Source organism: Rattus norvegicus, chromosome 16 (genome assembly GCF_036323735.1).
Source record: "Rattus norvegicus strain BN/NHsdMcwi chromosome 16, GRCr8, whole genome shotgun sequence".
In the NCBI taxonomy this organism is placed as follows: domain Eukaryota; kingdom Metazoa; phylum Chordata; class Mammalia; order Rodentia; family Muridae; genus Rattus; species Rattus norvegicus.
This window is the reverse complement of record NC_086034.1, coordinates 83,790,511-83,800,125: the sequence shown is the minus strand read 5'-3', so window position 1 is coordinate 83,800,125 and position 9,615 is coordinate 83,790,511. Positions and strand designations below refer to the sequence as shown.

Here is a 9,615-nt window from a genome sequence, read left to right as displayed (position 1 = left end):
TGTGAGGACAGCGGTGAGCTCCCTGCTGCACTGCAGGATGGCTAGAGAGGAGGTTAGCCACAGCTGCTGTGGCTGGGAATGGTGCTGAAGCAGCTGCTGAGACCGAAATAGAAAACATAGACGTTAGAGGCTGGGGTCTGGAATGAAGAGTGTTCAGGCCTCAGAACACGCAATTTCATGTGTAAAGAACAGAGCTGGACGGTTCAAAGTCACCCCAACTAGGCTTGAAGGCCTCTGTTCCTGTCTGGTATGAACTGGGAAACCTAGTGTCCTTGCTGGGGCCACTGTGGTGTCTGCTCTAGGTGTCTGTGCTTGACCACCCATACCACTCATGTGGGGAGCAATGAGTGTCTGAGACAGAGCTGGACTCTCTCCTCAGTTAATGCAAATTGGGTATTGTGGGGGGGGGGAGTCACACCTCCAGGAGGTGAGGCCTAACACTCCAACCAATCCCTTTGGAGCTTCACTGGCTGGCCCCTTCCTAAGCCATTTTGCAACCTCCTGGTTGGTTCACTGGATTCAGTGAAATCAGGACTTGTCTGAGAGGTACAGAGCTAGGGACTTCTTCCAGGCTTTTCACAGCCCCACTAAAGTTGCACGAAAGGATACGCACTGAGGGCTGACCGGAGGAAGGTTGGGGGAGTCTTCACTCAAAATCAAGCTCTCGCTAATTGGGAGGGCTTTCTTCCTTGTGGGTACAAGCACAAGGTTCCTGGCTTGTGGAAGTTTCTACTTCAAGGTTCTGTCATGAAGTAGGCAGAGAGGGTGGGCAAACTCTTTCCCCCCCCCCCGAGGCTTCCTGAAGCTTTTCGAGCCTTCTGATCCCCAGCCTGAAAGGTTCTCTGTATCTTCCCTGGGTTTGTTTTCATCTTGATAAGACAAGGAGGAGATACGACTTAAGAAACACAGGGATGACCTTGGCATAGTTGTAATCGTGAACGTTTCTTTGAGAGGCAAGGAGGAGCACCGTCACCTTGTCCTGGGAGTACAGCAACTCCAGGGGTCTCAGCCAAGAAGGACAGACAAAAGCATTCCTGGTGGGAGAACAGCATTAGCAGAGGCATGGAGGTGTCGTCGGAGGTGTGGGGGAGCACGGGGTCTGCAGGGAGCTGTTAAGGGAAAGCATTCGGAAGCCAATGAGGGAGGGTAAGCGGTCATAGCAGATAGGCTGTGTTCATGCAGGGCCTGACCCCAAATCACAAACCTGGAGAGCGGAGTGTAAAGAACAGACTTCCTGGAAGAGGTGGGACCTCGTGCTGCTGGAAAGAGGGAGACACAAAAAGGGAGGCTGTGTTTCTTGGTCCATTCTGTGAAAGATGCAAAGAAGCCAGGTTTAACAAGGGCAGTGTGGACCAGTGAGCACACACACACACACACACACACACACACACACACACACACACACACGGTGCCTGGTCAGAAGAGAGAGAGCCTATGCCGGTGCAGTGTAAGAGTGACCTCCAGGTGCCTATATTTGAAAAGGGTGCGTCTGAGTGATGGCCCTGGCTAATTGAAGGTGATTCTGCTTCCTGAAGTGCTTCTGTGAACGCGTGGAGTGGGTGGGCCATGCGTGAGTGCCATGCCGGCTCTGAAGTGCTTTCCAGGCTTTTAATGAAAACATTGATTACCAAGGTTATTATCTTGGTAAAATAAAGTGCTTCTCCCACTGTGGTGGGCTTGAAATTAAAACACTGGCACTAAAGCACAAATTATAATTCGTGTTTAAATATTCACGTGCGTTATTTTTGTTGATTTTTGTCTCTGTGCGTGCGTGCATGGGTGCATGCGTGCGTGCGTGTGTGTGTGTGTGTGTGTGTGTCAGGCAGTCATGTGTGGACACTGAGTGTGAAGACACTCACTCGATCGCTATCTACGTTATTCCTGAATCCGAATCTCACTGTAAGGACCTAGGTAAAATATTCAGGCCTAAATGGAATTTTAAGGTCCTGGTAACAGTTACCTGGCTCGCCTGCCATAGTAAGGAAACTTCCTCGCATGTTTCTGCTGTTACTAAGTAACTTGCTAATGCCAAAATTGATCGCATATTCTGTTGTGCTCTGTACCCTTGGAAACCAATCACAGCAGAAGTCAGTAGAACTGCTCTGTCTAGTCACTCGCTATAAGCTTGGACCGGAACCAACCACTTCTGGACAGCACTTCCTGCACCTGTGTATGAGCCTTTGGGGTAAAAGCTACCCCTGCGATGGGCACCGATACAAGGAACTATTTGGAATAAGACTTCCATTCTGAGTAGCTGTTGAGTAGAGTTTAAGTTCTCAAGGCCGCCCTGGGAACTGACATCCTGCTTGGCAGAAAGAGACATGTATGTGGGTAACTGACATCATGGTTGGCAAATTAGGACTTGAATGTTAGGCAAGTCCCCTGCCACAGTTGAATGTGCCAACCAATGGGAGCAGGTTAAGTGTACAACAAAATCATGTTCCTAAGGGAACCCCTATCCCTAAATCCTGATTGGTGGAATAACCTGGCACAGATGTTTGAGACTCTGGGGCTTAAAAACCCTGTAGGATCACTCTGGGTCATGGTTCAGTTCCCTGGTCTACCAGTCAATAAACCATCCCTGTCTGAGATCAGTGTTCACGTGGTTTGTAGGCAATTGCGGGAGCCCAACGCTCAGTGACTAGCTAGAGTGGCAAGCTGTGAGCCTCCGGATTGGTGTGCGGCACCATGCCTGGAGTTTTATCTGTGCCCCGGGATTGAACTAGTTGACAAGTATTTTACTGAGTCTTCTCGTCGAGCCCCCCTGTTGATTTTTCAATAATAAGATAGAGGAAATTAGCATATTTCAAAAGACTGGTCGTTGTGTTTGAGAGGAGGACAAGCTGTTACACTTTTCTTTTAGACCTACAGACAGTGCACAGTTCTCAGGATCCCAGCCAACTTCCGAGCACTTCCTGTGCCTTCAGCTGGATCGCCTCATGCGATCCTCAGATACCCCACAAGGCAGCTTATAACCCAAGATGGCCACCTTGCTGGCTAGAAATCTGGGGGTGTCACTGCACTCAAGATCTAAGCTGCATGAACGGAAGCCTACTCTCCACTGGTCTTGCCTCCCATATTGTTTTACAGACGTTGTATCGGTCAAGTTTCTCTGTGACAAAATCCTGGAGAATTACATCTAATAAAGTGAAAAGATTTATTCTGCTCACGGTTTTGGTGGCTTTACCCAATGGTACAGCCAGCTCCACAGTCTTCAGGCCTGTGGTGAGGAGGGTAGCTCTTTGCTTCCTAGCAACCAGAAACAAAAGAGAAGGACAGGAAGGAGTGGGGATCTCAAGACAGCCTATAAGGATGCGCCCCCAGTGATTTAACTTCTCCCTAGCTCCTGTACTAATTAGTCTACCATCCTCCGGAAGGTGTGTCATCCACTGTAATCCAACTCTTTGGTGGCATTTAGATGACAGTCATAAAAATGGGAGGGGGAGGGACGCTGATGCTCGTGCTCCACCAATGCTGTACCGAGACTCACATATGCGCATGCGCGCGCGCACAAACCATCATTTCCCTCCTATCACGAGCAATCCAGCGCGAATACGTTTGCCCCTAACTCGTACAGGAGTCCTGGTTTTCCTGCTTCGTTTTCTTGAAGGCCCATGGCCAGCATGCTTCAAGCAGGTCCATCATCTTTCCCAAAGCTAGAAAAAATTTTTTCATTTTATAAAATACTTTTTCCTTTTTTATTAAATTATTTTTATTTCCAACATTGCTCCTCTTCCTGACCCTCCCTAATTGCTGGTACTTCTTTGCTGTAAAATATTTTGGATTGAGATTTGCCCATTGCTATTTTAAAGATACAGTGTTATTGCACACTTACAGAGTAAACACATGTTCTGTGCACTACTGGGAAACCAAAACATTGTGTGAAAATTCCTTTACCATCAAATTTGTTCCTTATAGTGGTCTGACCTCTGGACTACAACATGTCTGAAGTACACAAGCAGACATGGTCTGAAATGTACAGTGTTGGTAAGATACGTGGAGTGGGTATGGGGCGCATTCATGTAATCTCAGCCAGTGGGAAACTGGGCCATCCTCACATATATGTTTGAGGCCAGCCTGAGCTACACGAGACGCTGCCTCCATAATAAATAAATACAACCTGGATCTCTTTGTCCTTAATAAAAACAGATGTGTAGAGAAAATGACCCCATACAGGGAGGCAAAATAAAGACATTCCGACTTGGATCTGGAATGACCTCAAAGTGGTTGTCAGCGGATGGTATTGAATGGAAGTTGGTGGAAACTTTAGGAAGTCAGAGCCAGCTAGAGGAAATAGGTCACGCTGTGGTGATGTTCTTGCCTCTCATCCTTTTACCTTCCTGTGTTTCCTGGCTGCCCAAAGCTGAGCAGCTCTGCTCCTCTATGACTTCCTTCCACGACTTCTCACCACGACCGTTCTGCTCCTCCGCGAATCCCCACTACGACCATGATGCTCTGCTCCTCCGCGACTCCCCACTACGACCATGATGCTCTGCTCCTCCGCGACTCCCCACCACGACCATGATGCTCTGCTCCTCCGCGAATCCCCACTACGACCATGATGCTCTGCTCCTCCGCGAATCCCCACCACGACCATGATGCTCTGCTCCTCCGCGACTCCCCACCACGACCATGATGCTCTGCTCTACCACAGGAACAGCACAGCCGAGTAGCCATGGACTGAGAGTGTTGGAATCATGAGCCACGCTGTCTTTCCACCTCGAAGCTGATTTTTCTTAGTCCATTTATCATAGCACCGGAGAGTTAACCAACATGGAACCCCAACCCCTGACCCCGTTCCACCCAGACACTAACTCTGCCTCTATTCCTGTCTTGGGTTCAACTTGTGGGACCACAGGTATGGACAACCTAACAGGAGGGAAGGGAGGTGAAGGCTGAACGGTGCTCATGAGAGAATGGTGAGGACCAGGGATTTCCTCATGCAGGAAAGGGCTTCAGGCTTGGTACTAAGACAGCAGCAGAGAAAGGGAGGACTGGGCGATGTCCTCTGAGTGGCAGGGCAGCGTGCCCCTGAGTTGAGTCATGACTACCCCCTCTCCAGGTGTAAAATCTTAACTCCTCTGCTTCAGAGACTGCCCCGATTAATAACTCCCTTTGTAGATGTAATTGGTTAGAGGTGACCCAGTCCCTCTGAGCATGTAGCTCTAGTTGACACCTTAGAATGAGAGCAAGGGCCCACAGAAAGGCCAAAGCAGCCGGAGCTGCCTGCAAAGCCCACCTGGTGTTCCGAGTCAGGAAGACACCTCTCCAGGTACATTAAGGCCTGCCTGTTTCCCTAAGCTACCTAAGCTAAGATTTTCACTCCCAGAACCGTGAGGACTCAGTGTGGGCAACCCGGGCTGGCCACATTGTGCTGGGACGGCCCCAGACACTGACTCAGAGCCCCTAAGAGGAACAGGCTGGCGTAAGCATGGTCTCCAGGGCTGGAGTCAGGGGTGGAACACTCAATGCCCAGAGCAGGTCCCAGGGTAGAAGGGAGCTGTGCCTGAGCGAAGTGGGTTGGCAGGAAGTGGACAGCTGGTTCCACCCCTACAACCTGCCAGGGACATACGTGTCCCCTATATCACACCTGGTTGAGGTTCTAGGACAGGGAGATCTCAGGTGTACTGGTGTCCTTAGCTACTAGGTGAGAGGCAGATCAAGTCTGAAGTTCCTGCGGTGATGATCCAGGGTACACTCCCGTGCCAACTACACTTAGGTGATCCCCTGGGGGACATAGACAGTGATCCCCAGTTTACCTTTGAGGAGAAGCATTTAGCAGGCTGTGTAAGTGAGCTAGGGAGAACGGACCACCACCAGCAGCAGCAGCAGCACCCTGGGTGCTATGAGCACATGGATCTGGAAGCAGTGAGGTCTCTGCAGCCCATGGTTCCAGAGGCATCAGGACGCTCTGCACAGGCAGATGCTGGAACTGGAGGGAGCTCAATCCTTACTCCGGTAGGCACAAAGCCCTGGGCTCAGCACTGCCTAGAATCAGGGGATACACACTTGAAATCCCAGGAGTTCAAGGTCACCTTCAGCTACATAACAAGTTCTAGGCCATCCTGGGATACATGAGGGAAGGAAGAGAGGGAGGGAAAGATAGAAAGGGAGGGAGGGACGTCAACCACTTCAGTGTTTACCGTATTTGCATTTATACACATAACATCAGCACCCTTTTCCTTGTCCCCTGAGCCAACAGGAAAGGCTCCTGACCCTCCTACCTTGTCATCTTTCCTTGGCGGTGGGCTGGGGTCTTTAAAATAAATTGGACAGAATGGGCCACCTATTCTAACCTCTCAGTTCTGGTGCATCTCAGGCTGCTGCTCCAGGGGTGCAAGGCAACTCAGAGACAGGCCGAGCTGATTTCAGATCTGATTGCAGCAAGCAGGGCAGGGTAATTGCCAATCAGGCGACAGGAGGTGAGATTCAGAACTGCATCATGGGTAGCCCCACCTTGGAGTCCTCCGGAGCCCCGCAACACTGGCTACTGCCACTCACAGAGCTGAGAGGCAGAGAAGCCCCTGCATTGTCTCACTGAGCTGCTGGACCCCTGCTGGGTCCCGCCAGCCCCAATCAGGGTCCTCTTGGGAAGCTGCCCCTTCCTGAGATTGCAGGGGAGACCAGGATGGCCTCAGGGTTCTTAATGAGCTCAACATCAGCCAGACTCAAGACTCAGCTGACACCATGGGATCAGGGCTGGGTGCAAGGCCTAGGGGCTGCTGCTGGCCACATCTGCTTGGCCTTCAAACGGGTTCAGACTGGGACACCACCTGAGGTGAGAGGCGTCCCCCAGCGTCCCCAGCGTCCCCACCGTCCTCTGCAGATCTCTGAGTAAAATCACACATTCTGAATTTGAATATGAAGGCTAATAAATGAGACACGAAATCAAAATTCCTCGTATATCAAATGCGAGCTGCGCAGCGGCAGGACTTTAAATAGATCTGTGGCGACACGCTTCAAAATGGGCAATCTGGATGGGGGAGCTCGAGTGGCACGGGTGACTTTGGGGAGCAGACCACATGGCCTATGGGCCCTGCTCCTGTCTGTGATGGCCAGGGCTGTGTAACCTGTCTTCTTCCTGAATGTTGATTCTGGTTCCCACTTGACCCGTTTAGAGGATCCTGACAGCTCCCCCTCCCCCCCCCCAGCTGAGCAAACATGTTTTTCTTTGTCTCTTTCACCCTTTAAAGCAGAACCCCTGTCCTAGTGACCTGTGTATCCTATAGTGAGGGTAGTGCTCTGTACATGGTGGAGTTGGCTGAGAGGGTAAGAGGGAGAGAGAACTGAAGAGGGGCAAGGAGGAAGAGAGAGAAGGAGAGAAGGGAGGAGGGAGAGAGAAGGGAGGAGAAAAGAGAGGAGGGAGAAAGAAGGGAGGAGTGGAGAAGGGAGGAGGGGGAAGAAGGAAGGGGAAGGGAAAATAAAAGGAGAGGAGGGGGAAGGAGAGAGGGAAGAGGGGAGATAGGGAAGGAAACCAAAGAAAGCGAAATGTGGAAATGAAGCTAAATTCCAAATATGCCTATGGTGGCTTTGATCTCTGGCTTGCACTGTTGGAGGGAGAGAGGAGAAGGGAGAGGGAGAGGGAGAGGGAGAGGGAGAGGGACGGAGCTCTTTTCCAGGTGGCACTACAGGGACTCAGGTATTGGGGCCTTGGAAGCAGCAGCATACATTGGTCTGCCCTCACCACCCAGTGCCTCATGAAGGGCAGTTTCTGCAAGCCACACCCAACACCTTACAGATGCACCTCCTCCCCCAGTGGCCAATGCCAGCTGCCAGGGCTGTAAGCACAACCCTGAGAGCTCCTAACATTAGTGTCACCCTTATGTCTCATCCTTCCTCAGTTGCATGCTCCAAGAAAGAAAGAGCAAATCTTACTTTAGGGGTAATGCTCCAAGGGGACCACCTGCGACCACAGGATGTGTGCGAGCCTGCTTTAAGCCTAGTTATCCAGGCACACAGACAGACACAGACAGACAGACACAGGGTATGTGAACTCAGAAAAGCAGTACATTGCTTTTGACAATGTTTACAAAAAGATGAACTTTCCTTTCATGCACGGACCTGCATACGTGTGAACTTGACTGGAGGCTCTGCTGTCAAGAGCTATAAAGTCTCAAGTAAAAAACAAATTAGATTTATTTGTTGTGTATTTGCTCGCACAAATGTATGTGCACCATGCGCTTGCCTCATGTCCAGGAAGGTCAGAAGTGGGTGTCAGGCAGCAAGGAACTAGAGTTGTACATGGCTGTGAGCTGTCATGGGGCTGGGTCCTCTAGAAGAGCAGCAGCTGCACTTAAGAAGCACTGAGTCATCTCTCTAGCCCCTAACATCTCAGCGTAGGTCCTGAGCTGCAGCACTGCGAAGGTGTGAGCAAAGAGCTTTTGTGACTGGGGAGAAAAGGTCATTTTACTCTTGTGTGTAGAGGATACGGGCTTTTCGGGAAGTGTGGGAATGGTGTTCATAGCCAAAGACTTTTGGGATGAATGGGTCTGAGGATTTGATGGTTTTCTAGAGGTCCCCACTCCCCACTGACATCTCTTTCTGCATGTTCAGACACCAGCTGCTGTTGTATGCCACATGGGTACTAGAGGTACTGGGGGCATTTTAGAAACCTCCAGTGCAAAGATTTGCACAGGCACTGTTAGATTCCCTGGAAAGAGTCACTTAAGAAGAAATAGCACCACAGGGCTCTGTGGCCACACACACTTGTACTGGCTGGTTCTATGTGTCAACTTGACACAGAGAAAGGAGACTCCATAGAGGAAATGCCTCCATGAGACCCAGTTATAAGGCATTTTCTCAACTAGTGATGGGGGTTTGGGGGCAGCCCCTTGTGGGTGGTGCCATCCCTGGGCTGGTGGTCTTGGGTTCTATAAGAAAGCAAGCTGAGCAAGCCAGGGGAAGCAACCCAGTAAGTAATATCCCTCCATGGCCTCTGCATCAGCTTCTGCTTCCTGACCTGCTTGAGTTCCTGTCCTGACTTCCTTTGGTGATGAACAGCAATGTGGAAGTGTAAGCTGAATAAACCTTTTCCTCCCCAGCTTGCTTCTTGGACGTGATGTTTGTGCAGGAGTAAAAACCCTGACTAAGACCACACTCTGAAGCAGTTAGAGTTGCATCGTGATTACTGATGTCTTCTGAATATTTGCATTGAGGAAGTAGGAAGGGGTAAAAGGAATGGCTGCTCTTCTATGGATACCTGTCTTAGGGTCTTATTGCTGTGAACAGACACCATGACCAATGTAAGTTTTATAAAGGACAACATTTAATTGGGGCTGGCTTACAGGTTCAGAGGTTCAGTTCATTATCATCAAGGCAGGACCATGGCAGCATCCAGGCAGCTACATCTTCACCCAAAGGAAGCCAAGAACAGTCTTAGCATCCCCAGGCAGCTAGGAGGAGGGTCTCCAATCCCACCCCCACAGTGACACACTTCCTCCAACAAGTCTTCACCTTCTAATAGTGCCACTCCCTGGGCCAAGCATATGCAAACCATCACATTCCATTCCCTGGCCTCCACAGGCTTGTTTAAACACATGAGTCTATGGAGGCCATTCCTAAACAGAGTATAATTTTTAAAAAAAAAAGTACATTTAGTTCAACTTCCGAAGTCCC

At 50.3% G+C, this 9,615-nt stretch overlaps 1 long non-coding RNA gene across 4 annotated transcripts; it reads right to left on the bottom strand.

Annotated features, from left to right (window-relative positions):
- Window positions 1-923: 923 nt before the first annotated feature.
- LOC120097565 (uncharacterized) lies at window positions 924-3,265 on the bottom strand. 4 transcript variants are annotated; one of them, XR_005495109.2, is made up of 3 exons: window positions 3,171-3,265; window positions 1,205-1,307; window positions 924-1,109 (listed from the first exon to the last, which is right to left on the bottom strand). It is a non-coding gene; the product is annotated as an uncharacterized LOC120097565 (long non-coding RNA). The 4 variants fall into 4 exon arrangements; XR_005495108.2 differs by having other exon boundaries at window positions 924-1,034; window positions 3,171-3,258; XR_010058764.1 differs by lacking the exon at window positions 3,171-3,265 and adding an exon at window positions 1,961-2,204.
- Window positions 3,266-9,615: the final 6,350 nt, after the last annotated feature.